This window comes from Orbicella faveolata, unplaced genomic scaffold, assembly GCF_042242905.1.
Source record: "Orbicella faveolata isolate gen_17 unplaced genomic scaffold, um_ofav_v1 contig_26, whole genome shotgun sequence".
Classification (NCBI taxonomy): domain Eukaryota; kingdom Metazoa; phylum Cnidaria; class Anthozoa; order Scleractinia; family Merulinidae; genus Orbicella; species Orbicella faveolata.
Window position 1 is genome coordinate 6054158 of NW_028301554.1, and position 7651 is coordinate 6061808.

Sequence of the window (7651 nt, forward strand, 5' to 3'; positions counted from 1 at the left end):
CTCCCCGACCCCCTCGAGCAGGGTATCTGGTGTAAATTGTCTAGTTTGATGCGCCACCCGAGTTATCAAACGTAGAAAGTCGAACGTTTTGCTGAGGGTAAATCAAGCTATTTGTGTACTACTAAACTGGAGTAAGTACTGTTGCTTGTACAAAACAATCCCATACCAAAACCATTTTTTCGTCGGCACAGTAAGGTTTAATTGTGCGTAGAGCATTTTGTTCCAGCGAAAGGAGAACTCGGGGTATTGCTCTTCTTGGGTTAGGATGGCAAATGGACAATTTATTTCCTTACCGAGCTATAATAAAAGGTGTGTTATAGATTTATCGCAGTCTATCGGCTCAAGCCTGAAGTCGGGAAGGATGTGTAGTAATAACTTAAGCTAGCGAAGGCAGGTCAAATATCCTCTTCTGGCAGATTACGGCTAGGAAAGGTTTTCGTTCGAGACTTTCCTGCTTTAACCAAAACGCAATAAAATTAACTAGGACGTTTTCGTGATATCCCGAAGAAACAAGATGGATATAGTAAAATTTCATTAGCAGAAGCCGATAACAACGACTTACTTACCGTTGCGCAGTAGTTTGTATACAGTCGTCCGTTCTCCTCAAGAAAACTGCAGAAGGGTGTTTGTGTGTTACTGTTAATAATTCTGTTGCACGCACAAATTATTCATCCGTAAGACTATTTCAGTTTCACTGCTGTCTGACGTCATAAGCGGAAACAACAAAATAAGTTGCTGTCTGCACGTGATTTTTGCATAAGGCCGCTTATGACCTTTTCTATGTTCACCGATACTGAAAAAATAGACCGCTCGGAATAATTTCGTCATGACCAATGTTGTTTGATACTTTAGTTAATTAATCTTTTAAATGTCAAAGTATTAAATGAGAATCTCCCATACAGGGACACCGTAAATTTACTATTTGTGTCAGTCTGTTGATGATATTCGTCCTAAGGCTCGTTGTAACAGGCCGTGAAGTCATAGAACCAAACAGCTTCGGGTTTGCTATTTGCTATTGTTAATTGGTTAAGAAAAGACCAAAATATAAAGGATAACGTTTACTTACCACAGGGAATTTCACATTGGAAAGGGTCGAAAGTGAATTCTATGAAACACTCAGAAAAAGGATGATATATATGACGCCGGGGTTTGGCGTAATGTGCAATGGGTTTGAACAAGAGGCAGGATATGGGATATGACACTTCTTCTCAGAAGCATAATATGCACTCTTTAAAAATTAATGGCGGGATACGCATTGACAAACAGCAAATTGCGAATCGCTTCTTAACTCCGCAGAGTCACTAAAATAAACTGTGAGGAATGGATTTTGTCTCAAGCGGCAGGAAATTCGCCTCCAGAGGCCGTCTAAACAAATTGTCCTGTCATTTTCTTCTCGTTATACTTAGTACTTTCGTCTCTCCAGCAGCTTAATGTAATACGCGGTTTTCAAGTTTTCAAGATCAAACAAAATCAAAAGAACTTTTAATAGAGCTAAATCAAACTATATAAAAGCGAATTAATTCGAGTTTGGGGTACGTAATATTGCTTTTGTTCTTTTTTTGTTGTTGTTGTTCTTCCGTACAGTAAGGCCAGACGAGTGTTTATAGAACATCTGTTTGTGGCGAAAAGAAACTTCTCTGCAGGATCAACCTGTTATGATTAAGGCGTACAGTAAGGGCAGTATTTACAGAACATCTGTTTTTCGCGAAAAGAAACCTCTGTTCACCTACTTGGGGTGGATTGATTCATTGCAGTCTATTCTGAACTCTGAATGTGGGAAATTTGGAAAACTTTTTAAGAGGGATATGCAGCATTTGCTTCTGTGGGACACTAAGAAACTGCTAACAGATTAGAGCTGCTAAGAGCATTTGATTTGGGACCTCGAGATAATAGCCACTAGGCCATATAATTATATGAGGAGGATTTTGCGACATCCCGAACAAGCAAACTGGATATGGTTTTAAACAAAATAATGAGTAACTTAGTTTTGCACACTAGTCTGTGTTCAGCCGTCCCCTTTTCTGAAGAAAAATTGCATAGGGGCTTTCGTGTGTTATTGTTCATAATAGGATCACTCTTGTAATTTACATTTCTCATCCATAAAAACGTTTCAGTTTCACAGCATCTGACGTGCCAAGTGGGAACCAAAAAAAAAAACGAAATTGTTGTGTTCACGTGATTTTGTCATAAGGCCGTTTATGACATTTGAGCATGTTCACAGATATTCATGCAATAATTGCTCAAAAAGAAACTGAAATAATAGTGAGTTACCTCGCCTGCGACTAGAGGAAAAAATCTTTTGGGGTGGGTTACATTTTTTCTCATCTGACATGCTTTAAAGACAAACAGGGCAACTTTAGAAGAACTTAGCCCGCGAGCAGGCTCACCTTTAAGTCACGCGCGCGAGCGGCGAAGAGCAATGCGATCCGGCGAGAAGAATTCTGGTGAAGAGGCGCAAAGAAAGTGAGCCTGCCTTGATATCTGTAATTGTTTTATTTCTGCTTCGCCTGAGCGAAGTGAAATTTCATTGGTCGAAAAGCGTGAAAGGGGAGAAAACTGTCAATCTATTATGTTTGACGAGGAGCGATTAAATCCCCATGGAATCGGCAATTTACCACCCGTTCTGTTGTGGTGGTCCAAGTGCCTCCTCCTCCCCTTCAGCAGGGTATCGGGTGCAAAACGTAGAGAGTCGAACGACGTTTTCCTACTATTTGTGTACTACTAAATTGGAGTAAGTACTGTTGCTGGCACAAAACAATCCCATACAAAAACGTTTTTCGTCGTCACAGTAAGGCTCAATTGTGCGTAAAGCATTTTCTTCTAGCGGAAGGAGAACTTAAGGTATTGCTCTTCTTGGATCGGAGTGGGAATTAGGCAATTGCTTCCTTACCGAACTAAAATAAAAAGTTTGCTATCGATTTATTGCAGTCTGTCGGCTATAATGCATCAGTCAATTCCAGCAGTGCCCATCTCCCCCCCGAGCAACCGCGGGGCATTTGCTCACGTTGTCAGTCCCGGGGGTGGCGTATCCGCAATTTTATCGCGGCCCGGGGGCTGGGCATTTTCGTACCCCGAGGCGACCCCCGGGCATTCGACACACGTGTTTTGGAAAGTGCCATGGATGAGTTCATTGGGAAAGACGAGGCTTTTGTCGAACAATGGCTTGTCCGTCAGGGACTAGAGAAATTTGCAGATGTTTTTAAAGGCATTTTTTCTCAATTTTAGATATTTCTTCATTACTTGTGAGCATATAAATATAAGAGACAAGGTGAACTATATTTTGTTTATCACAAAACAATCACTGACATGAACACGACTATTTCGCATTTCGCATTCAAAACTAGCCTAGCATTTTTTAAATTCATGAAAGTGGAGTTAAAATACTTAGGGTTTGCGAATTCAAATGATGCGATCTTGAAGACAGATCCTGCGAGCTTAAAATGCAATGCATCATCATTTAAAATGTCTTGATTCTTCACAGAAAAAGTAGCCTGCGAATACAGGCGCCTATCATCGTTCGCGGCTGGGGACACGCCCGCCGCAATCCCAGCTATTCTCTAGCAAACTGTTAAAAACAAATATAAAGAAATAAATGTAATCAGAATCAACTAACACGTACTGTTGTCCTTGAAGTCTTACCGTTGCATTAAAATACTGAACAGTTGACCGTTTTATTCACTGATTAATTAAAAAACTGTGGAGGTGTCGGAAGGCGACGATCCCGGGGGCGGGGCATTTGCCCTCTTTCTTCGTCCCCACCCCGGGGCATTTAGACAGCTTACGTGTCCCCACCCCGGGGAATTTGCCAATTTTTTTAAAAAATGCTAATGCCCGGGGGTTAGCCCGGGGTGGGGGGGGGGGGGGGATGGGTACCGCTGGAATTGACTGATGCATAACCTGAAGTCGGGAAGGATGTGTTGTAATAACTTAAGCTAGCCAAGGCAGGTCACATATCTTCTTCTGACAGATTGCTGCTAGGAAAGGTTTTACTTCGAGACCTTCGTGCTTTAACCAAAGCGCAATAAAATTAACTGGGACGTTTTCGTGATATCCCGAATAAACAAGATGGATATGATAAGAATTTATCAGCAGAAGCCGAAAACTACGACTAACTTACTGTTGCGCAATAGTTTGTGTACAGCCGTCCGTTCTCCTCGAGAAAAACTACAGAAGGATGTTTGTGTGTTGATGTTAATAATTCTGTCGCACGCACAAATTATTCATCCGTAAAGCTTTTTCAGTTTCACAGCCGTCCGACGTCATGAGCGGAAACAACAAAATAAGTTGCTGTCTACTCGTGATTTTTGCATAAGGCCGCTTATGACCTTTTCTGTGTTCAGCGATACTGAAAAAACACACGGCTCGGAATAATTTCGTCATGGCCAATGTTGTTTGATACTTTAGTTAATAACTCTTTTAAATGTCAAAGTATTAAATGACAATTTCACATACCGGGACACCGTAAATTTACTGTTTGTGTCAGTCTGTTAATGATATTCGTCCTCATTTCGTTGTAACAGGCCGTGAAGTCACAGGACCACACAGCTTCGAGTTTGCTATTAGTCTCGACTACATTTAATTGTTATTTGGTTCGGAAAAGGCCAAAAAATAAAGGATAAGATTTAATTACTACAGAGAATTTCACACTGGAAAGGATCGAAAGTGAATTCTACGAAACATTCAGAAAAAAGGATAATATAATACGCAGGGGTTTGGCGGAATGCGCGATGGGTTTGAACAAGAGGCGGGATGCGGGATATGACACTTTTTCGCAGAAGCATAATATGCACCCTTTAAAAATAAATGGCGGGATACGCACTGACAAACAGCAAATTGCGAATCGTTTCTTAACTCCACGGCGTCACTAAAACGAACTGTGAGGAGTGGATTTTGTCTGAAGCGGCAGGAAACACGCCTCCAGAGGCTGTCTACAAAAATTGTCCTGACATTTTTTTCCTCGTTATATAGTTTCGTCCTTCCAGCCGCTTAATGTAATACGCGGTTTTCAAGTTATCAAGATCGAATAAAATCGAAAGAAGTTTTAATGGAGCTAAATCAAACTATATAAGAACGATTCAATTCGTGTTTGCGGTACGTTCTATTGCTTTTGTTCTTTTTTTTTTGTTGTTGTTCTTCCGTACGGTATGGACAGTATTTATAGCACATCTGTTTGTGGCGAAAAGAAACCTCTGCTCTGCATCAACCTGTCATGATTAAGGCGTTCACTTCTACTTGTGGTGGATTGATTCATTGCAGTCTACTCTCAACTCTGAATGTGGTAAATTCGAAAAACTGTTTAAGAGGGATATGTAGCATTTGCTTATGCAAGTCGCTAACAAACTGCTAGCAGATTATTGGTGCCAAGAACGTTTGATTTGGAACCTCAAGATAATATCCTTTAGGCCATACAACTATATGAGGAGGCTTTTTTCAATATCCCGAATGAGCAAAATGGGTATGGTAATTTTATCAGTCGAACTTGAAATCAAATATTGTTTTAAAACTAATAATGAGTAACTTACTGTTGTGCAGTAGTCTGTGTTTAGCCGTCCGCTTTCCTCAAGAAAAATTGCACAGAGACTTCTGTGTGTCACTGTTCATAATAGGGTCGCTAGTGTAATTGACATTGCTGATTTATAAAAGCATTTCAGTTTCACAGCATCTGACGTGCCAAGTGGAAACAAAAACGAAATTGTTGGGTTCACGTGATTTTGTCATAAGGCCCGTTTATGACATTTGAGCATGTTCACAGATATTCACGCAATAATTGCTCAACAAGAAACTGAAATGATATTGAGTTACTTCCCCTGCGACCAGAGGAAAAAACTATCTAGAGTGTGTGATATCTTTTCCTATCTGACATGCTTTAAAGACAAAGCGCGACTTTAGAAGAACTTAGCTTGCGAGAAGGCTCACCTTTGAGTCACGCGCGCGAGCGGCAAAGAGCAATGCGATGCGGCGGGACGAAGTCTGGTGAAAAGGCACAAAGTTTACTTTCTTGTCTCGCAGCTTCGCCGCACGACTACGCACTCGCCGCTATGCCACGCGCCCTTATGCTCCAACGTGAGCCCGCTCGCAGGCTAAGAAAAATTTAGCTGATGTCGCTCGATATTTTGTAATTAACAAGATTTGTAATCATCAAGACACGAGAGATTCATGCGTGAGCCCGTCATGGTCGTTCGTGGTTTCTGAGCGAAGCTTAAGTTTCCTTCTTTTATAATATTTCCTTGGTATTTTCGACCTTAATCACATCTTGGAGTGATGCTATGTAGTGCGTATTTCAATGAAGAAGACTAGAGCGAAACAAAAAAAGAGGAGAAAGAGGTTCATTAGAAGAAGAAGATAACGTTTCGAAACGATGCAATATGGCGGATAGTGTCGGCGAAGTACCAACTGTTGCAGCCACTCAGCCCGAACCAAACCTAATTGACATCAAGGAGATGCTAGTTGACATACAAACTACAGTTGCAACGATACTCAGGGAAAACCAAGAACTGAAGCAAGAAATTCTAGAGCTGAAATCCGCCCTAAATGCCAACCAAAGGGAAACAGAGAAGCTTAAAACGAAACTTACCAAAGCCGAGAAAGCAAATGACACGTTGAGGAATGAGCTTAACCACACAAGAATGAAACTAAAGGATCAGATTAAAGAAATGAATAACTTAGACGAAAAATATGACGACCTGGAGCAATATTCTCGTAAGAATTCGTTGGAAATTTTGGGCGTACACATCAACCGACGAAGTTGTTATCCGTATTGGAGAACCCATAAACGTCGATATCAAAATGGAAGATATAGAAATATCACACAAACTCAAAAGAAAAACCGCTAAACCCGTAATTGTCAAATTCGTAAGCCACAAAGTAAAATCTCTTCTCTACAAAGCGAGAACCAAGCTTAAAAACGTGAAAACCTCTGACGTATTTCCAAGCTATGCTTTCGCGTCTCGAGAAGACCAGCGTATATTCATCAACGAGAATCTTACGAATTATCGAAGAGAGCTTTTCTGGAAAGCAAACAAGATGAAGAAAGATAACATGATTACCAGCACTTGGACAATGGATGGAAAAATATTCGTAAAGACATCGCCAAACGGAGCACCGGTAAGGATTTATCGTGTAGAGGACTTGGACGATCTCTAAACTGTATTAATATCAAAGGACTGCTAAATAAAAGAAGGGACTACGGACTGGATTGCTAAGCGAAGGAACTCCTTAAAATAGGTCTGTTTTTTAAATTCATTATTGGTAATTTTTTTGTTTTGTTTTGTTTTGTTTTGGTGCTTACAATTGTAAATAGGAGGGGGAATGGAAACCGAATTTTTTATTCCAAAAATCTATCCTTAAATGTATAAATTACACCTACACAAATGTTCGATAATTTCATTGAATGTGAGAGGTCTCAGAGATACGGTTAAGAGAAGGAGCATTTTTACGTATTTGAAAGATCAGGAGGCCAATTTTTATTTTCTACAAGAAACTTTTTCCAAAGTAAGCGACGAAGCCGTTTGGAGAAATGAATGGGGAGGTGAAATTTACTTTTCTCACGGGACTTCTCATAGCAAAGGTGTTTGTACCTTGATTAACCGAGCGGTGAAAGAAAAAGTGACCTTCACATCCAGTGACGCGGACGGTAGAATAATCTTAATCA

General features: G+C 40.5%; 1 pseudogene; it reads left to right on the forward strand.

Moving 5' to 3' along the window:
• The first annotated feature begins 5659 nt into the window (after positions 1-5659).
• LOC149107818 (uncharacterized) lies at positions 5660-7195 on the forward strand (annotated as a pseudogene).
• Positions 7196-7651: the final 456 nt, after the last annotated feature.